The sequence below is a fragment of the Lathyrus oleraceus genome, chromosome 1 (assembly GCF_024323335.1).
Source record: "Lathyrus oleraceus cultivar Zhongwan6 chromosome 1, CAAS_Psat_ZW6_1.0, whole genome shotgun sequence".
Lineage (NCBI taxonomy): Eukaryota > Viridiplantae > Streptophyta > Magnoliopsida > Fabales > Fabaceae > Lathyrus > Lathyrus oleraceus.
This window is the reverse complement of record NC_066579.1, coordinates 92,200,266-92,223,224: the sequence shown is the minus strand read 5'-3', so window position 1 is coordinate 92,223,224 and position 22,959 is coordinate 92,200,266. Positions and strand designations below refer to the sequence as shown.

Here is a 22,959-nt window from a genome sequence, read left to right as displayed (position 1 = left end):
GGAAAGGCTTCAGTGGCGTTTCACAAAATCACTTTGGTAAAGGATTTAATTTTTGTTATTTATTTTGTTTTGTTTTGCTTATGATCAGTTTAGTCTGCAGTTTAATTTATTGTGCACGCTTAATCTGCTTTGTATAATAATAATTCATAGGTAGCAACAGTAGAGCATAACAGCTATTGCATAATAAAATTAAATAAACAACTTCAATAAAATGATCATAATGTAATACAGGAAAGGAAAACAATGAAATGAAAGAGAAATAAACGTGAACATGAATTTAAATAACATTAATAAATAATCTAACTTAAAACTAAATAACTTAGAAAAATAACTAAATTCTATCCCTCTGTACGATCTCTGGCCGGAGGAGCAAAAGAGTTAACATGATGTAGCAACTCGTGAAACTGATTCGTCATACTGCTCATGTATCCTAGAACTTCGTGTCTCATGTTAGTAAATTCTCCTCTGAGGGCGTCTTGTTCTGACATCAAAGCTTCAATGGCGGTGTTATAATCAGTTCCGGGCATATGATGTCGGAGGTCAGGTATGGCTGATTCTTCGGTCTGAACAGGCTGAGGAGGAGGGTCAATATCATAATAGCCGGATGGTGTCTGAGGGTCAGATTCAGCATGAGGGATCTGGTCAACATAATTCTCATAGTCATTACAAATCTCATAATCCTGGATGGATTCAGTGGATCTAGCAGGAGTTGGGGTTTCATTCAGGTTATAGAGCCAGTTCCTTTGGTTATGAACACTAGTCCTAGGATCGGGCATGGTGAATAGGCAGAGAACCTGGTTATCAATAATAAGCTCAAACTCATCAGTCCCTAGGTTTGCTATAAACATAGTGTTGAAGAGGAAAGGTATACTCATAGTAGTAATGCCACAAAAAGGGCTAAGGTCAAGCATAGGCTGACGTAATCCAATGGCATTACCTATCATAGTGATCAAACCGCCTATTCTGATTGGTGCTCGCTCATCCTGGATAAGGTGGTCCAAATTAGCTAACATAAAAGTGGCACCGTTTACTGGACGGTTCTGGGAAGCACAAAATATGATGAAGAGTTCATCACGTGAAACTGAAGTACTATTTGGCTTCTTCCCAAATAAAGTGTGGGTCAGGATCTTATGGAAATAGCGAAAGGCCGGGTTGTGTATGTTTCCAGAGAGAAACTCATGTTCTTCGGGCTCATCATTTCCAGTCAGCCTACCCCAAAAGTGTTCAAGCTCTCTATATTCAAAAAGTTCTTCCTGGCTTACAGTGAATGTATCAAAGGAGGTAGGGAAACCCGAAAGGTTGGTGAAGTCTCTAATATTAAATTGGTACTCCATATTGAACATTCTGAACTGGATAAAACCTCTGCTAATTCCTTTTCCATGGCTGGGTAGATAGATTAATGAGCTAAGGAATTCTAGTGTGAGTCTCCGGTAGGTGGTGAAATGTCTCAGGATAGGGGATGTCTCCCATCCAATCTGATTCAGCAAATACAGGACACTCTGTCTCAGTCCAAGGGCAGTCATAGCCCAATCATCAGCATATAAACTAGGTAGCATCTCTCTAGCGGCTAGTTCTTCAAACTTTTGTTTCTGAGCCATTCCTCTGAACTTGATACCCATACGATCAATATGTCCCATCTGGTTAGTGTTAGTTAGAGAAAAGAAAACATGAGTTTAAGTCAGGATTTGGCCAAATGCCGAAAGAAGAAAAAATTATTATTATTATATTTTTTTTTTCTTTTTGAATAACTCAAGAATGAATGCTAAACAGAAATTAAAAGAATAATTAAGAAAGAAATAGGGAAATGATAATAATAGAATAATAAAATAACAAACTAATTTGTGGGTTGTCTCCCACTAAGCGCTTTGTTTAAATGTCGCAAGCTCGACAAAGAAACTGTTAAATATAATCTATAGGTCCTGGGGGCGTTTCGTCTAAGTGTAGGATTTGCGAATCCTCGTTGGTTTCCGCATAGTGATAGTGTTTCAGACGTTGCCCGTTTACGGTGAACGGTTCTGTAGATTTTCCTTTTATTTCTACCGCTCCACTGGGAAAGATTTTAGTGATATGAAAAGGCCCTGACCATCTGGATCGTAGTTTTCCCGGGAATAACTTTAGTCTAGAGTTAAATAAAAGTACTGCGTCGCCTTGCTTGAAGATTTTCCTTGATATACGCTTGTCATGCCATTGTTTTGTTCTTTCTTTATAGATTCTGGCATTTTCATAGGCGTCTCTTCTGAGTTCCTCTAATTCGTTTATGTCAAGGATTCTCTTTTCACCGGCGGCTTTATAATTCAAATTTAGATTTCTAATAGCCCAATAGGCTTTATGTTCTAATTCTACCGGGAGGTGACAGGATTTTCCATAAATGAGCTTAAATGGGGTCGTCCCTATGGGGGTTTTATAAGCAGTTCGGTATGCCCACAAAGCTTCTGGTAATTTCAATGACCAATCTTTCCTTGAAGTGGCGACCGTTTTTTCTAGTATTTGCTTGATTTCTCTGTTAGATACTTCCACTTGTCCACTGGTTTGAGGGTGGTAAGGTGTCGCTATCCTATGTCTTACTCCATATTTAAATAATAATTTTTCGAGTACCTTGGATATAAAGTGCGATCCACCATCACTGACTACTATTCTTGGGATGCCAAATCTCGGAAATATTATATTCTTAAAGAGTCTAGTTACTACTCGGGTGTCATTTGTTGGGGATGCTACAGCTTCGATCCATTTTGATACGTAGTCAACTGCCACGAGTATGTATTTGTTACCGAAAGAGGATGGAAAAGGTCCCATGAAGTCTATTCCCCACACGTCGAAGATCTCTACTTCCAAAATACCTTTTTGTGGCATCTCGTCACGTCTAGATATGTTTCCCGTGCGTTGACATCTGTCACATTCCTTAATAGCTGTATGTACGTCCTTCCATATAGTTGGCCAATAAAAGCCAGCTTGTAGGATTTTAGAGCAGGTCTTGGATGTACTTGTGTGTCCACCATAAGGAGCGGAGTGACAGTGTTGGATTATATTTTCTACCTCTTCTTCGGGTATACATCGACGGAAAATACCATCGGGGCCTCTTTTGAAAAGTAAGGGATCATCCCAGTAATAGTGTTTTATGTCGTAGAAGAATCGTTTCTTCTGTTGGTAAGATAAAGTAGGTGGAACTATTCCGGCAGCTAAATAATTGACGAGATCAGCGTACCATGGTGTGACGGATATAGCTAAGGTGGTTTCTACTTGCATGTCGGAGTTGCTCTCTTCCAAAGTAGCTATAAGTTTGTCATACGAGAAATCATCATTAATTGATGTTCTTTCCGGTTCAAGGTTCTCAAGTCTAGAGAGGTGGTTTGCTACTACGTTTTCAGTTCCTTTCTTGTCCTTGATTTCTAAGTCGAATTCTTGTAGCAACAAGATCCATCTTAGTAGTCTAGGTTTAGCATCTTTTTTTGTTAAAAGGTACCTGATAGCAGCGTGATCAGTGTAGACTATTATTTTAGCTCCTACCAAGTAAGAACGAAATTTATCTAGCGCAAATACCACTGCTAGGAGTTCTTTCTCGGTAGTGGCGTAATTCATTTGCGCTTCATCCAGGGTTCTGCTAGCGTAATATATAACGTGAAGCTTTTTATCCTTTCTTTGTCCTAACACAGCACCTACAGCATAATCGCTGGCATCGCACATTATTTCGAATGGTTCATTCCAGTCTGGTGTCTGCATTATGGGTGCGGAGATCAATGCTTGTTTAAGAGTTTGAAATGCTTTTAAACAGTTGTCGTCGAATATGAATTCAACATCTTTCATCTTTGATGAATCGTCGGTAAAAACCGGCGTGTCCTAAAAAGCTTCGTACTTCTCTCACGGTTCTTGGGGGTTGAAGATTTTCGATTACCTCTATTTTGGCTTTGTCTACTTCAATTCCTCTGTTCGAGATGATGTGTCCTAAAACGATTCCTTCTTGTACCATAAAGTGGCACTTCTCCCAGTTAAGTACTAAGTTTACTTTTACACATCGCTCAAGGACTCTTTCTAGGTTTTCAAGGCATTCCTCGAAACTTTGTCCGTATACAGAAAAGTCATCCATAAATACTTCCATGATGTTTTCGAGAAAGTCGACGAATATTGCCATCATGCATCTTTGAAAGGTTGCAGGGGCGTTACACAGACCAAACGGCATTCGTCTATAAGCGAAGGTACCAAAAGGGCACGTGAACGTTGTCTTTTCTTGGTCATCAGGGTGAATTGGTATTTGAAAGAAGCCTGAATAACCGTCTAGATAACAGAAATGTGAATGTTTTGCTAATCGTTCTAACATTTGGTCAATGAATGGTAAAGGGAAATGATCTTTTCGGGTTGCTTTGTTTAGTTTCCTATACTCAATGCATATTCTCCATCCCGATTCGATTCGTTTAGTTATAGTTTCTCCTTTTTCGTTTTCAATAACGGTTATGCCTCCTTTCTTTGGTACAACGTGTACAGGGCTAACCCATTTGCTATCAGATATAGGATATATAATACCTGCTTCCAATAACTTGGTTATTTCTTTCTTTACTACCTCACTCAGGATCGGATTTAGTCTTCTCTGGTGTTCCCTAGAGGTTTTACAGTCTTCTTCTAACATGATGCGGTGCATACAAATAGAAGGGCTTATTCCTTTAAGATCGGTGATGTGGTATCCTAGTGCGGTGGGGTACTTCCTTAAGATATGTAGGAGTTTTTCTGTTTCGAGTCTTCCTAGATCTGCATTAACTATCACAGGTCGTTCAAGTTCTAAGTCTAGGAATTCATATCTCAGATTTTTGGGAAGTGTTTTCAGGTCAGGGGTTGGTTTGTTAAGACATTGCGTAGGGTCCGGTGTTATTGCTAAACATTGGTTAGGTTTGTCTTCTAAAAGATAGTCTGATGATTTGTCTTCTCCTAACTCTGCTTCTTTTATGCATTCATCGATGATATCCATGAAGTAACATGTATCTTCTATTGCAGGTGCTTTCAAGAATTGGGAAAGAATGAATTCAATTTTCTCTTCACCTACTTCGAAGGTGAGTCGTCCTCGTTTTACGTCTATGATTGCACCGGCAGTTGCTAAGAACGGTCTTCCTAGTATAATAGGTGTAGTATCATCTTCTCTAATGTCCATAATTGTAAAGTCAGTGGGAATGTAAAACTGACCTATGCGTACGGGAACGTTTTCAAGGATTCCTACAGGATATTTGATGGAACGATCTGCTAGTTGCACAGACATTTTGGTCGGTCTTAATTCTCCCATTTCCAGTTTCTTACATATGGATAAAGGCATAACGCTAATTCCGGCTCCTAAATCGCATAAAGCTTTGTCGATGACAAATTTTCCTATGTGACAGGGTATAGAGAAACTACCCGGATCCTTGAGTTTAGGAGGCATGTTTTGGATTATTGCGCTACATTCGGCAGGGAGTGTAACGGTTTCGCTATCCTCAAGTTTCCTCTTATTAGAAAGGATTTCTTTTAAGAATTTAGCATATGAGGGCATCTGCGTAATAGCTTCGGTAAACGGAATTGTAACGTTTAATTGTTTAAGGAGATCAACAAATTTTCTAAATTGGCCCGCATCTTTGGTTTTAACAAGCCTTTGAGGGTAAGGTATAGGTGGTTTGTAAGGTGGTGGAGGTACATAAGGTTCCTTCTTTTCTAGGGTTTCCTTATTACTCTCTTCCTTTTCCTTAGGTTCACTTTCCTCAGTTGATTTCTTAGGGTTTTGGTTTTCTATCCTTGGATCAGACGGTCCTTCCACTTCCGTTCCACTTCTTAATATAATTGCATGAGCTTGGCTTCTCGGATTAGGTTGGGGCTGTCCAGGGAATGTACCAGTTGGGGCAGCAGTAGGTGCTTGTTGTTGAGCTACTTGAGATATTTGTGTTTCCAGCATTTTGTTATGGGTAGCCAAGGCATCTACTTTGCTTGCTAGTTGTTTAAGTTGTTCGCCAGTGTGTATGTTCTGGTTTAAGAAATCTTTATTGGTTTGTTGTTGGGAAGCTATAAAGTTTTCCATCATGATTTCCAAGTTGGATTTTCTAGGGGTATTATTGTTAGGCATGGATGGGTTCGGTTTCTGATATCCCGGAGGTATAGATGGGGCTTGATTTGGAGACTGTCCAGGTGCGTACAAAGCATTATTACTCTTATATGAAAAGTTTGGATGGTTCTTCCAATTTGAGTTATAGGTGTTCGAATAGGGGCTTCCTTGAGCATAGTTCACTTGCTCTGCTTGGATTCCAGTCAAGAGTTGACAGTCCGTAGGAGTGTGGCCTTGGATTCCACAGACCTCGCAATTCTGAGTTATAGCAACCACGGCGGCTGGAGGTGATACGTTTAAACTTTCAATTTTCTGGACCAAAGCATCCACTTTTGCGTTAACGTGATCAAGGTTACTTATCTCGTACATGCCAGTTTTCGTTTGAGGTTTTTCCACCGTTGTTCGTTCGGTTCCCCACTGATAGTGGTTTTGGGCCATGCTCTCGATAAGCTGGTAAGCATCAGCATAAGGTTTGTTCATTAATGCACCACCTGCAGCGGCGTCTATTGTTAACCTTGTGTTGTATAAGAGACCATTATAAAATGTATGAATTACTAACCAGTCTTCCAAACCATGGTGTGGGCAAAGTCTCATCATGTCTTTGTATCTTTCCCATGCTTCGAAAAGAGACTCGTTGTCTTTCTGTTTAAATCCGTTTATCTGGGCTCTTAACATAGCTGTTTTGCTTGGCGGAAAGTATCGGGCAAGAAAAACTTTCTTCAACTCGTTCCATGTGGTGACTGAGTTGGAAGGGAGAGATTGAAGCCATCTTCTAGCGCTATCTCTTAATGAGAAAGGAAAAAGACGAAGTCGAATTGCCTCTGAAGTGACACCATTAGCTTTAACAGTATCGGCGTATTGGACAAATACGGATAAATGAAGGTTTGGATCTTCGGTAAGATTTCCAGAGAATTGGTTCTGTTGCACAGCCTGCAACAGCGAAGGTTTAAGTTCGAAGTTGTTTGCTTCGATTGCGGGCGGAGCAATACTTGAATGCGGCTCATCTTGCGATGGAGCGGCGTAATCTCTAAGAGCACGAGCTGGTTCTGCCATCTCGGGTGAAAGAAGAAGATCTTTGAGATAAGGAAATTCGATAGGAGGGAGATTGTTTTCAGCACGATATTCCCGAATTCGTCGTAAGACTCGGAGATATAGCTCGATATCGCTGATTCGTAAATAGAGCGGTTCGCCTTGTGAGCGAGTGCGTGGCATACAAATCAACGAAAGAAAGAATAGAAGAAAAAGAAACCTTAGTCTCTAGAGCGTAACGGAAGAGTTACGATATTGATTAAATAAAAGTCCCCGGCAACGGCGCCAAAAACTTGATCGCTCGACTGTGTGAGTCGAGAATGGGATACAAACTGCAAGTGCACAGTTCTATCGCGTAGTTTTAAAAGATATCGATCCCACAGGGACTTATGAATCGATATACCGTTATCTAAGGTTACTACGTAAAGCTAAGGTGACGAATGTTTGATTGTTTGGGGAAAAACTAAGAGCTAAACTAAGATCTAGATTAAATATTGATAAAACGGATATCGGTATGTAGTTCGTCAAAACTAGGGAATCAAGTCTTTGTCGGTTTCTTGGTTTTAAAATAAATCGTTTCGGTTAACTTTATTGGTTAAAGGTTTTATCTCAAACTCTCGCTCTGTTGAATAAACCATGATTTTATATTAATGTAGCTGTCACTTATAATTAAGTCAAAAACCATATTTTGAAAGCAATAAAGTTGCAGAAACTCCTTTTAAGAAAACACCGACCGTTTTAAACACCCTTATCTCAAACTCTCGCTCTGTTGACTTAGGTTATATAATTAAATCCAAATGCTTAACTCTCGTCCTCACATTCAATCTTTAAAAATACTTTTTGGAAAAGGTCAGAATTTAATTAACTCTAAAACTTGCTCTCGCCCTGATCTAGAATTAATGCCTAACTTACACTGTCCAGTTAAAACCTCAAACTCTCGCTCTATTGATTTTAACTTCTTTATGTCTTTTACTTTTATAAAAAATCTTGTTATTAAACCTGTAAGTTGAGACCGTAAAAAGATTGATTTTAATTTTAAGTTTAAATAGACCGACTCAGTCTTGATCCCTTATTCTGCTTACTTTACATACCGATATCTAGGCGAATTAGCCAGACATGCTAAATAAACAAGAATACATATCATGCATAAACAGACTCATTCCAGGCAGATAATATAGATAAATAATAAAACAAAACATTAAATAATGATTAAAGAACCTGAATGCGTAATACAATAGTCTTGAACACTCCACCACAAGCCGGTAGGATTTGTTCTTGGAATCTTCAATTAAACAATAAATTAAACCAAGGAAATAAAACTAGAATCTAACGTAAGGTTAGATCCGATAAAAAGTTGCACAATAGTTTCCGGTGTAGAAACTATTATGCGAAAAATATCTAAATGCTAAAAAGGGAAAGGTAAATTGCAAGGGAAAAAGAATGTAGAACTTGCAAAAGAAATAAATAAATAAACAATGTTAAGTTGCTGGAAAAGAAAAAAAATAAGCAAAAGCGCAAAAAGAAAGAAAATTTGGAAAAGCTTCGGCAATGTGAGCGTGGAAAAACCGAGGAACCCTTTTAGGTTTTTGAAGTAGCTATTTATATTGGTGCTGGTAACTGCTTTTCGTTTCCCAAGGTCTTCAACGTGGCTAAATGCACGGCGTGGATATAGGACACAAACTCCTCAACGTCTCTTCAAGTCTTCTGAGGGCGTTACTTGCGCCAAAAAGGTAGTGGAATTGTGTGACGCTCGTCACACCATGTGTGACGTCCGTCACAAGGCTGTTTTGCGTGACGCTCGTCACGCACACTGTGACGTCCGTCACAGGCACAGCATTGGTGACTTGTGCGCTTTGGGCTGGGCTTTGGCATTTGGTTCCTTTTCTCTCCTTTTTGCGCCTCCTTTTCTTCCATTTTCACTTGTCCTTCAAAATAGACTACCTGCGACAAATAGGAAGAAAATACCACGTAATATCTCATAAAATGCAGTAAACCGAAATAAATAGTCATAGAATTTAATGGAATTAAGTCCTAAAATATGATATAATTTCGTGTTATCAGTACCTTGATCAAGCACCGAGAGTGATGACGGATTGGAATTTGCTAGAAGAAAAGTTCTTAGAAAGATATTTCCCTCAATCCCGATTTATGGAAGCCAAAACGGCTATTGCGGTATTCACTCAAGGAAGCAACGAGTCTTTGAATGAGGCTTGGGAAAGATTCAAGTCAATGTTGAGAAAATGCAAGGGTCATGGTTTTGATGAGCTCACTCAAATCCATATTTTTCTAAATGGGCTCCAATCAACTCACAAGACACTTTTGGATGCTATTGCGGGTGGCTCGCTTATGTCAAAGAATGCGGAAGAAGCTAAAGTCATTATTGATCGGATGACACTCAATGATCACCAAAGTCAACATGATCGTAGCCCTTCACAACGTAAACCAGGAGTTCTTGAGTTGAATACCAATGACGCCATTCTTGCTCAAAACAAGCTACTCTCTCAACAAGTGGAGTTACTCACTCAACAAATGGCCAAGCTTCCACAGCAAATGAAAGAAATTCAAGGGTCTCAAGTTCGACATCAAGTAGCATGTTGCGAATTATGTCAAGGAGATCACCCTACTGGTTTTTTTCCTCCACTAGAAGAAGTAAGTTATGTGAACAATCAAAATCAGGGCTATCAAAGACAACCTCCTAATAATCAAGGTTATCAACCAAGAAACAATCAAGGCTATCAACCATCAAGGTTCAACAATCAAAATTTTCAGCAACAAAGTCCCTATCAACACCCAAACTCTTAAGGCCAACAGTCGCAAGGAGGAAGTTCCAAGCTAGAGGACACTCTTCAACAATTCATGCAAGCTTCCATGGAAAATCAGAAGAGTAACGAAGCAACAATTAAGAATCTGGAAAATCAAATAGGTCAACTTACGAAACAACTGTCGGAACAAACTGCAGGATCTTCTTTCTCCGCTAATACTCAAACTAATCCAAAGGAGCATTGTGTAGCACCTCAAATTTGCACCCCCATTTGTACATCTATTTCATTTTTAGGTCATTAACATTGCATGGTATCATTGCATTTCATCAGTCGAAACTGGTCAGGAGGATTCATGTGTGCAAGGGACCAAGCATTTCCATGAGATGAAGGCCCTATGGTTGTTCTAGAAAGCTTACATGACCCATAGTTCATTTTGATGCAACTTGATCAGGTGTTAGAGGCTCAAAGGCCACAGTGCATGTCCAAGTCATCTGAGGCCCATAAAAGTCAACTATAAGTCAACTGAGGGCTAGGAGGGGGAGAAATGGTTTGAGACACTTCATTCATGTCTAAAAGAGGGTTATTCAACATGTCAAACATTTACCTTGAAGATTTTGAAGCCAGATCAAAAGTTTCCAAAAATGGAAAGTGACCTGTAATTTCAAGTTTCCAAAAATGGCAAGTTTTTGGACCAACTTCAACTCAACTTTCCAACATTAAGGAAGCTTCAAATGAAATTTTGTCCAACATGAAAGTTGAATATATTTCTCTCCCATTTCCAAAAAGTCCAAGATCATGAGCATCTGATGAATGGTTGAGGAGATATGATCAAATCATTGCCAAGTGTGCATGGAACTTCAAAAGGCCATAACTTTTGACTCATAACTCCAAATTGAGTGCTCCTTTTTGCATAATTCTTCTCATGACATGAACTTTCCAAATAATTCATCATATTACATGAAATTTCATCACATAATCATTTGCTTATTCATGTGATTTTTGGAGGGAAAATCATGAATTCAAAAATGGTGCATTGCATGAACTTTTTACCATTGCCAATATGTTTTAAAGATGATTTTAAGTGCATTTGAGATGGTAAGGGTTACTGTTCACGTGTGCATGCTTCACACACCCTCCAATTTTCAAGTTTTGGCCATAACACCTTATCTTGTTTAATTTGAACTAAGCCATGCCTAATTTTGATTAGTGAAGAGTATATATTGATAATCACAACAGAATTGGTGAGTTTTCTGGATCTAGATCTCACATTTTTCTTCCCCTCCAAAATTTTTTCATAATCAAATTTCAAAATTCTTCAACATAACACCTTGTTTTTGTCGAAGATTCATGATCAGTGAGTGTAATTGAGTGTGAATCCATCAATTGTTTGAAGATTTGGAGCCATTTTCGAGCACTTGAAGTTCAAGAACCTTGCCATGGAAGTTGATTATTAAGCTGGATCTACACGTTTCTAAGCCTCCAATTCTTCATCAATCATCACTACAAGGATCCTGGAGCTGATTTGGACCATTACAAGTGCTGAATCGTGTGAATCACGAACTTGCTCTTCAAGAGGTGAGTTTTTTGACCTTCACAATTCTCAAATCCATGTGTATATTTGTGTAGATCTTTGTTTGCTGATGAATCTGGTGAAGAAATCACATGAAATAGAGCATTATTCACTGAGTTATGTATGATTGAAGTTTGATGCACAAAAAATGTTTTGCTCGATTCTCTTTAATCATGTGGATTTAGGCTTAGTTGTTGGTTGATCCTTGATCTCCATTGAAAGATCTTTCTAATGATATACTTTTTGATGAAATCTGGAAAAATTCTGGAAAATCTGGGAATTTGCTCATGAACATTCATGGTGTTCATCTTCATCTTCATGGAGAAGATGAAGATCTTCATACCAGTCCGTCGCTACCGGTTTAGCGTCCATTCTGGTTATTTCCACGTTGGCTTAGGGCTTCTATTCCATTGGTCCATGTTGTTGCCTTGCAAGCGAATTGATAAGCTCACATTGTTTTGACCGAGTCCACCTAGCGCTGACTTGCCACCTGTATTAATGAAACGCTGCGTTTCATTGGCCTGGCGCGCTTCACATTCAAATCCATACATAGTTCGATTCCCAGCGTGTGCAATTTTCAAATGTTTTCAGCATTTTCACTTTTCCCTCCATATTTCATGTATGCTTCACATGTTTGATTTCAATTTTTTATCCAACTTAGAAAAATCATAACAAATTGAATATTAATCCAAATCACTCCCAATTTTTTGCAAAATGATCCTTGTGATGTCTAGTTTTTTATGATGATGAATTTTGAAGTTGTGCATGGCTGGTTTTTGATTTGTGTTAGAATGATTGAACATATGTGCTTTTGTGACCTTGCCTTGCTCTTTCTATCATGAAATGCTTGATATTGATCCAAATTGCATGAAATTTTACATGATGATTCTAGACATGTTAATGGATGTTTTAGGCTTGGCTTGGTATTTTTCTCATTTGCCAATTCTGTTTTATGTACATGTTTGCATGGTGTGACAATTTGTGTCACACATTTGGTTGTCCAACTTATGCAATTTAATTTCCATGCCAATTGATCTTTGATGCTTCTGATTTTTTGTGTGATGGATGTTTTGGGTGTGTTGAATGCTCATGAATTTTTTCAGAATTATTTGAATCATTTCTGTTTTGATTTGGAATTTCCATTCATAATGATCAAATGTGTGCCTTAAATTGGTCTTTGACTTCTCTTGCCTATTACATGAACTTGCTTGAGGATTTTGGTTTGGTCCTTTTTAGGACTTGTTCATGATTGGTTAAACATGCTTTGTGTTGAATATCAAGTTCTGTTTTGGTTTTTTGATCCACTTTTGACCCCAGGCTTTGACCCAGTGGTTTGGACTTACCATTTGAGTTGTGAATTTCAGGTTCAAGTATGCATCTCCATGGTTGATGATGCTTCATCATTTAAATGTTGATATTTGCTATTGATTGCTAACATTTGCTGTTTTGTAGGTTGATGATAACTCACTTGAGTTTGCCTTATGGTTTATTTGTTGTACATTGGGATTGTCTGTTTGATATTGACTGTTGTCTGTTTGTCTGAATTCTGTACTGATTGGTTTAGTTGTTTCCACAGGTACCTGAGTTGCTTTAAGTTCATTTGAACTTTGCTTTGCTTTGCTAGTGGTTGGCATACCACTTAGGTATAATCCCTTGATCTTCATGTAGTCTGGAAGACCTGTCATGTTACTTTGGCAGGCACCTGTCTGAAGCCCTCCTTAAGAGGCCATGTTTTTGCTTGTTTAATTTTGTGCCAAGCAGGTTAAGCCCTCTTAAGAGGCAATTGGTAGATAAAAGGGATGTGCAATCCATCCCCTGCCATTCAGTTGTGTCATTCACTTTGCTCACACCATGTGTTGATGCACTTTGAATAAGAACCCAAGATCTTGTTGTGTCAGTCATGTGGAGAAGAGTTCCTACATTCTGAACTCCCACACTTTCTATTTGATTCAAGCTCTCCCAGGCCAGGGATAAGAGCTATGAGGCATAACCCTCATCTCCATATCATCTGCTTCACCATAACTCTCAATGTTAGGGTTAAGAGCTAAAAACACCCCATTCCAGTTGGCTTGTTTCTACAGCCTAGCCTTGTATGAGCCACTTGTTTGCATATAGTGTGTGTGCTTGCTCTCTTGTGCTTGTGTTTGATTATTGTGCTGTTTAGGCTAGCTTGCTTCCTGTGCAAGTTAGGATAGAGACCTCAACATAGGGATCGTATGCATGACAACTTCTAGGCTCGAGTCGTAGTCTCCCTAGTAGCTTGTTATCTCCCTAGTCTCTGGTTAGGATAGAAGTTCTTTCCCTGTTAAGGGGAACTACATCGCCCTGATCCTTATACCAGATGAGGTACGTAGGCAGGAGATGAGCTGATCTTTCCGGGCGCCCTTTTTCTTTTTCAACCCCCTTGTGTTGTGTGGAGTCTGACGTAAGTCCAACGATTGGCAGTCGGTTTCCTATGTGTGGTTGTTTGTGTGGAGTCTGACATAAGTCCAGCGATTGGCAGTCAGTTTCCTGTCTTGCTTGTTTGTTGGAATCTGACGTAAGCCCAGCGATTGGCAGTCGGTTTCCTGTGTGTGGTTGTTGGCGTGGAGTCTGACGTAAGTCCAGCGATTGGCAGTCGGTTTCCTGTTTGTGTTTTGTTTGGCGTGCGTTAGCCGAGCTACGAGTGCTCTGATTCTTCTCTAGTTAGAGAAGATATGTATGCATAGGATGCGATGTCCTAGCGAGCACGTTTTCCCTTGTTCCCGAACTACGTCGACTCTGATGTTTGTCTCTGACAAACTACGTAGGCCCAGGATGCGACATCCTGCCGAGTCCGTTTCCTCCGTCTCTCATCTGTGTTTCAGTCCAGTTTTGTGCATTCTTTGAGCAGTTATTTAGCAACCTTTCTTCTATCCTTTCGAGCGTGGATCCTGTCGAGTACGACGGATGCGTAGGGGTGCTAATACCTTCCCTTCGCATAACCGACTCCCGTACCCATCCATCTCTGGTCGCGAGACCATTCCTTTCCAGGTTTACTTCGAGCGTTTCCTTTCCCTCCTTTGGGATAAATAACGCACGGTGGCGGCTCTGTTGTTTCTTTTTCCCGCCGATTTTTCGCGTAATGCGACACATTGTAAAGCAATTTTTACTAGAAGCGGTAGAGAGTTGACAAGTGAAAAAAGTGAGGAAATTACAATTGAGAATGATATGGATGCTGTGCTAGAAAATGAGGATGTGGCTTGTGGAAAGAAGAAAGTGGCAGAAACTACTCAGTTCGCGCCGCGATCTTCCTTCGCGCCGCGAAAACAGCAGAATCAGCAATTGATGGAAGAATAACAGTGTGAAGTAGAAATGAAGAAGGAAATTGAACCAAGAAAAAAGAAAACAAGAGACAAAGGAGTGAATGTCATTCCAGTTCAACATCTACCCTATCCGCATGCACCATCAAAGAAGGATAATGCTAGACACTATGCACGGTTTATGGACATATTCAAACAACTTCAAATCAATATTCCATTTGCCGATGCATTAGAGCAAATGCCGCGGTATGCAAAGTTCATGAAGGATATTCTCACAAAGAAAAGAAGACATGTGGAAGACGAGACAATCTTGCTCGATGCACGTTGTAGTGCCATCATTCAAAAGACTCTCCCAAGAAAGGAATCCGATCCGGGCCGAGTTGTTCTACCGGTAACCATTGGAGACACCTACATGGGTAATGGCTTGATTGACTTGGGATCTAGAATAAATTTAATTCCCCTATCCATTGTTAAAAGATTGGGAAATGTTGAGATCAAATCTACGAGGATGACTTTACAACTAGCTGATAAGTCTACTACTGCACCATATGGAGTTGCTCAAGACATGTTAGTGAAGGTGGACAAATTCTTGTTTCCGGTAGATTTTGTGATAGTAGACATGGATGAGGATCGTGAGGTTCCTATAATTCTTGGAAGACCATTCATGAAAACGGCCCGAATGATGATTGACATTGATGATGGACTAATGAAAGTAAGGGTGCAAGATGAAGAGGTAGCCTTCAATCTTTTTGAAGCCAAAAAGCATTTCAATGGTAAGTGTGACTCCTTCCGAATCGACGCCACCAAGGAGGGACTAGTTGAGATCGCAAACCAGGTTCATGTTTCTAATCCATCAGAGAAATTTCTTATCGGAGTCTACAAAGTTTCGACCAAAAATGAAGGAAAAGAGATGGAAGCAATGTTGCATGAATTAGAGTCTTGTGGAGAACTTGTTTATCATGAAGAGACAAACGAAGGCTTGGATATGACAAAGAAAGTGAAAGAGCCAAAATTAGAGCCACATTTGAAGTATGTGTTCCTTGGTGATGACTGTACTAAACCGGTGGTCATTAGCACTACATTGTCCATAAAAGAGGAGAATCAATTGATGTAAGTGCTGAAAAAGAAGGAAGTTGTCCAACTAGTAAAGGTCGGGATAATTTTTCCCATCTCCGATGGTGAATGGGTGAGTGTTGTGCAAGTAGTTCCGAAAATGGGTGGTATCAGATTTTATCGAAGGTTCATCAAGAACCTCTTGAAGACAACAAAGCCCTTGAGGAAGTTGCTCAACAAAGTCGGATCGTGAAGACCGTTGAACCGTCGAGCTCAAAACAATGTTGAACAAAGCGCTTGTTGGGAGGCAACCCAATGTTGTAAGTTTGCATTTAAAATTTTGTCAAAGTTCTGTCCGCTACAAAGAAAAAAAAATTCCTTCAGTTCGCCCAGCGAACAGCTTTCGCCCAGCGAACTGAGCTTGGCAGAACCACTTAAGTTCTGTCACTGCCAATTATTTTTCCAAAAAAATTCCTTCAGTTCGCCCAGCGAACAGAGTTCGCCCAGCGAACAGAGTTCGCCCAGCGAACTGAGCGTGGCAGAACCATTTAAGTTTTGTTTTATGTCATTTTCGTTTCATTCCTATTTTCACAAACTTAGGAGATTCTTTCAACAACCTCGCTGCTCCACTTCCAAACCTCCAAATTTCAAAACTATTCCTCTCCATTCCCTTCCTAGGAGGATTATGTTGATTATGCTAAGTGGCCTGAGGGCAGGCCAACTTTTTTGGGGGGTGCAGGAGGTGGTGCAACCCATGGCGATGAAATGAAGGAAGATTGAGGAGTTTGTTGAATTGTAGGGTTTGTTTTTATTTTGAGTTTTCTGTGTATTATTACTATTTTTTTTTTAATTTTGAACTTTGGTTTGTTAGTTGTTTTGATAATTGCATGAATACCTTTTGAAATTTAAGTGTGTTACAATCAAATTGGTTTACCAACATTTTTGTTTAATTGTTCTTACTCTTAAGTCAAGCTTAAAGCAACCAAGAAATGTTCGCAAAGAAAGAAGCATAGGACACTTCGAGTGGTGATGATAAGAACTAGTTTTGGCATTTCAAGGTACACTTTATCGCTTTCTAGACTTAACATGAGTAGTTTGATGGTGTGTGCAAATTTCATATCATAAACTCATTGAAATGTATGTCACCTTTGAATCAAAATAGGACTTAACCAATTGTGAGGAAGCTTTCCATTGTACACTAAAAAGCGGGAAACCAAGCATTATTTCAACTCATTCTTATCATGCTAAATCATGCATCAATATATTTTTGTGTGAAAATTTTGAAAATGATAGAGGCATTGTTTGTGAGAAAAACCACTTGACCAAAAAGTTTGAATCAACTAACCTTGTGAGGAATAATCCTTAGTTAAACCCCTTTGAGCTTATTTTAGGATTCATTTGATTGATCATTGTAAAATCAATTGAAAATTTTGGAATAAATGAATCCTAATTTCTTTCGTATCAATTGAAACCTCAAACCGAGTTGTTTGCAAAATTTTACCTTTTGCTTATGTCTAAGTAGGGAGCATTATTGAATAAATTTGGTTTTGGAATCTAAAGTTGGGGAGAGTAAAGTGAAAAGTTGATTAGAAACTTGGAAAAGTGAGTTTTTATGAAAGGGTAAAAATATGAAAAGAAACAAGAAAAAGAAATCACCCTTGAAACCATAGAGCAAAGAAAAAAGAAAAGAAAGAAAAAAGCAAAGAAAATGCTCATGGTTATGTGGATTTGAAAAGAAAAAGAAAAAGAAAAAGATAGGGATCAAAGAAAGGGAAATCGTGTAGAGTTGAATGTTTGGGATTGCTCCCTTAGGATAGGCAACTTTGTTGAATTCTCTTAATCATATCCTTTCTTGTAACCTAAGCCACATTACAACCTTTGAAAGACCTCTTGATTCTCATTTTTCACATGATTTGGTATTTGTTGTGATAACTGCATGATTTGAGTCGTTGTTGATTTAATTGCTTGGATGAGTGAAAGTAACCCTTCATGTTATTCATCATTATTATGATGTGTGTGTAAGTTTGATTCAATTTTGACATATATGGCTTTGAATTCCTTGGAATGATTTTTGCACTCAACCATTTCTCTTATTCATGTTTTGTCGAGAATTGAGATAGGTGGATTGAGAGAGTGCCAAACACTTTTGAACCATTTGAATGTCCTTGGTTAATCCTTGTTTCAATCTTTTGTGTCATTGCTTTGGTTGTGTTGGTGGAAACTTTTGTTTAGGGACAAACAAAATGCTAAGTTGGGGAGAGTTGTTAGGGACCAATTAGTACTACTTTTTATATAATTTTATTGGTCCCTTTTACCAATTTTTGATGTAATTACACACTTTTATTCTCACTATTTTGTATAAATGCAATTAGGTTTAATTTATGTTGTTTTGAGTAGTTATTTCACATTTTTGTTAGTTTTGTAGAATTTTTGGATAAGAGAGCTTCGGAATGCATAATCATAATTTGGAAAAAGTGTTGAATGCAATTTGGAGGCCTATTCTTGAAGATTAACACTTGGAAGAACAATTACATGAAGCTTGCAAAGCAAGGAAGCTGAGGTAGCTTCAGTTCGCCCAACGAACTGAATGGAAAGCTTCAGTTCGCGCCGCGAACAAAGTTCGCCCAGTGAACCCTGCGAATCCAGCAAGCTGTTTTGGCCAAGTGTGTTGTTTCCAATGCCAGCTGGTTTTGCCATTTTGGTGTCTGCCTTGGAATAGCTTTTCTGTTTTGGATGAAAATGATCAATTAAGAAAAGGTCAACCTTTTTAGGATAGAGGAACACATTATTCTAGATATTCAATATTAATTTTTCACACATTGATACATTGAGATAATTTGTAAGAGAGAAAAACATAATTCTTCTTCTTTAACATTCTGCTTTGTAACAATGATGATGAGGAGCTAAACTCCCTTTTGTCAAGATTGGAGGTAGTAGCTATTCTCATTTGTTTATGTATTCCATTTGACTTTTATATATGATAAAGATTGTTGATGTATTGAATACTGTTTTTGCCCTAAGTTGAAAACCAGATTTAAGTAATTGTTGAAAGAGATTATTTGAGTCTTGACATAAAACAGATTTTCAAGTAGTGAATAAGTTGTAGAGATAGATTTATTCATTACTCTTCTTTGGTATCAAACATTAAAGATTGCTATATTGATAGTTAGGTGGAGAGATCGTCTAAGGATCAATATAGTGATTATCACAATATAATTTAGACATAAATGACTTTGAGAGGATACTTGAACATCATCAATAATCTTAAATCTATATAGTTATCATAAGGAATCATAAGCATTTAGAATAGTGAACTCCAATCTTGCCAAGCTTTTAAATTTGATTAAAACCATTTTACTGTTTTTAGTGACATTTACTCACAAGATAATTTTCCAAACAAAACAACTTTGTTACTATTCAAACTTATAACAATTTGGATTATAGAACGGCGGTAATAACAACCAATCTCTGTGGATACGTTATAAAAATATTTGCCGAAGGTATACTTTTCAACAGTCCTTAAGGAGAATAATGTTTAGTTGGATCCTTGAGAAGACAAAGAAAGTCATTCTTTGTGTTTGCTGTAATCTGTTAATTATAATGGATTAAGTCCTTATGTATAAGGAAAAATCTCATTGGCGGGTGGAATGGATTAACTTTGAGTTTCAAGCGAACCAGGATAAAATCACTTTGTAAGATCCCAATTTTGACCCCTAAGATCCCTCATGCCATCTCATAGCTTTGCATTGGCATAGGATCATACCTTGGTCTATTCCTCACCTATCATTAATTGGATTTGCATCGGGAGAGATCACCAAGCATATTTGTTTGTATCATACCTTATTTTCTTTATTTACTAACCAAAATACAAAAATATGTCTAGTGTAGCTTTGTTTCTTTTGTAGGTAGTGTGTGTGTCCACTTGTGCCTCACCAAGCTCACAACTAGGGTTTGAGGCCCTCAATGCAAGGGATCAAGCAAACAAAGGTCGACATTGGTTCTAAACATCATATATGGGTCCCCATGTTCTTTATTTGTCATTTTGATCAAGATTTCATCAAGAGTTTGAAGCTTGTTTGTCAAGGAAGCCCTAATTCATCTGGGTATCTTATGTGCCTTCCTCAACAAGTTTCTTCAACATGTGGTCAAAGATATCAAGGGATACTTCATTTTTCATCATCAAAAGCATATATGATCCTCCATAATCCCCAAAGAGCAAAGGAACTTCAAGTTTTCAAGTTGGATTAAAGAGGTTGACCAGAAAAGTCAATTGGTTAAATCTAGGGTTCCCTAGACCATATCTCCTACAAGTTTTGTCATATGAAAATAATTCCAAGAGAAACATTACTCTTTATGACATTACAAACAACTTTCACGCTGTCATTAAGATCTAATTAGGCTTGGAAAGTCATCTTTTATGGTGAAAGATTATAGGTCATTTTGTCTGTGCCCTAGATAGAGGGTCAACTTCCAAGAACCATAACTTCCTCAATTTTTATGATATGAAGATGATACAAGTTTAATGATTAATTTAAGTATGTCTTCTTCAACTTTTTTCTTTGAGAAAGATTAAATTCCACTTGCAAAGTCATGTTCCATGAGGAAACATTATAGGTCCATTTTGGCCCTCATCATTGACAAACAATTTCCCTCAACTTCTAAAATCCATAAATCCATCATGAAAGCTCCAAATGGTGTAAAATTTGTAATAAAAGTGAATATAATTGAAAGGTTTACAACTTTGTAGAAGGAACCAAAGTCATTTGAAGCTCATATCAAAAGTTATTCAAGGTGGAAAAAGGGTTCATTTGACTTTTAACTTAGAAAATTTCTAAGTATGTTTGATTCTTCCAACTTCAAGGTCAGAATTCACCATGTTCCAAGCTTAAAATGGAAAAAGTCCCAACACCAAAGTTGTTCCTCATAATGGTATATTTCCAAAGAGCCCAAGTTCACTTCATTTGGATGAGAATTGGAGGACTTGTGCATAGGTTCTTTTCATGGCTTGATTTAGAAACTTTTGAACTCAATTGTTACACAACCTTGCATGGCTTCATGTTATGACATCAGTAGCCTTTGTGCACAAATTTGAGTGGATTGTAATGATAATTTAGGCCTGAACACATGCCCATGCACCCATGCACATGGATTTTCTCATTTTGGTTCAAACTTTGAATGGTGTAGAAATTAATTGTCTTTCCTATATAATGAAGGGCGTTGCCTCAGATTGAAAATGACCCTTGCCCAAGCTGTGTCAATCGACCCCATAGCCTCACTCTACAGAATACCTTGATGATTTATTTGAGATCGAGTTCTTGATAAAATTTCTGTTTGTGAACAAGAACTCCAAGGATTCACAACCATTTTCACTTCATTCAACTCCTGCAAGCAAGAAGAATAAGAACCAAGTGGAATTGCATCAAGAATTGACTTCCAAAGCTGCTACCCGAAGGTGAATTTCTTCAAATTTCAACTCTTAGATTCTCTCTTATTTCTTAAGATCTTGGCTTAATTTGTGGATGACGGGAGCCCTACCAATGTAGGCATTGATCCAGAGTTGCTTTGAGGTTGAATATAAGAAATTCAGTTTAGACACCTCAATTTTAAATTCCACTTTTCTCATTATAGAGTGAGAGTTGAAAGAATTGGAGGTCATATTTGAATTCCTTTCAATTTTCTCTTCAATTTGGTATATGATCCATCCATTTTTGGAACATTTTTAGTCTAACCAGTCCGACAAAGCTGGCTGGAGAAGATGACCGGAGCTAGGGCTCTGGTGGTGTGTTGGCATGGTCCAAACCATAAAATTCTGTTGCCATGTTTTAATCTGGTCCGTTCCTTTTAAATACCACTTGTGTGCATGCGTTGACAGTGGACTTGGTGGATAGCGCGCGCGCGGTCATCAGATATGCCACCTCAATTAATGAGGGAGATCTGACGACCCATGTTTTTTCAGATCTATTTTATTTTCCAAATTTATTTGTAATTAGCATTTTCTTACAAAATTCACTATAATTTCATTTTTATCCAAGAATTATGGGACTACCATTAAAATTTCATAAATAATTTCCTCTTTCGATTTCTGAATTAAAATTAACTTTGGGATTAAGTTTGATATTGTAAGACCCCAAATTTGACCCTAAGATCCCTCATGCCATTTCATCATAAGCATTAGCATAAGGATCATACCTTGGCATCCTCCTTACCCCTCATTCATTGGGTTTGTTTTGGGAGAGATCACTAAGCACTATGTGATTGTATCATACTTGTATATTATAATTTTACTAACCAAAATACAAAAATATGTCTTTGCATTTGCCTAACTCTTTTGTAGGTAGGGCATGATCACCATTGATTTATCAAGTTCATATCTAGGGTTTAGGACCCTCATGACAAAGAGAACAACCATGAATTGATCCAAGAGTGGTTATGAGCATCATATATGAGTTCAATTGATTCCTACATGTTATATTGATCAAGTTTTCTTCAAGAGTTTGAGGGTGATTTGCCTTGGAAACCCTAGTTTGACTGGGTATCTTGAGTAACTTCTCCAATAAGCTATCTCACCAATTGATCAAATTTCTCAAGGGACACTTTAAAATTCATCATCTTATGCATATATGATCTACCATGAGCCAAGAAAGTCCAAAGAATTCAAAGTTATCAAGTTGGTTGATGGTTGTTGGCCAGATGAATTCATCTGATCAAAACTGGGTCTCCCTAGACCCTATCTCCTACACTTTTCACCATATGAAAATGATTCAAGAATAAAAGTTACTCTAAATGACATTAAAAACAAATTTCATGTTGAGACCTAGAGCTAGTTTTGCTTTGAAAATCATTTTCTATGTTGAAACATTATAGGTCATTTTGTCTAAACCCTAATTTGAAAGTCAACTTCCCAAGGCCATAACTTGCTCAATTTTTATGAGATAAAATATTTGCAAGTTTCAAAATCAAATTCAAGATGTCTACTTCAACTTTGATGTTTGGAGTGAGAGCTAATTCAACTTTTATGAGCATGTGATATGAGGCTACATTATAGGTCACTTTTGACCTATACCATTGAACAAGTAATTTTTCCAAACTTCAAAAATTCATAACTCTATCATTTCAAATCCAAATGACATGAAATTGATTACCATTGTGAATGTATTTGAAAGAGCTAAAAGTTTGATGAAGACACTTTTCTCATTTGAAGCTCACATAAAAAGG

General features: G+C 38.0%; 1 pseudogene; it reads left to right on the top strand.

Annotated features, from left to right (window-relative positions):
- Positions 1–6,617: 6,617 nt before the first annotated feature.
- Positions 6,618–6,717, top strand: LOC127116396 (uncharacterized; annotated as a pseudogene).
- Positions 6,718–22,959: the final 16,242 nt, after the last annotated feature.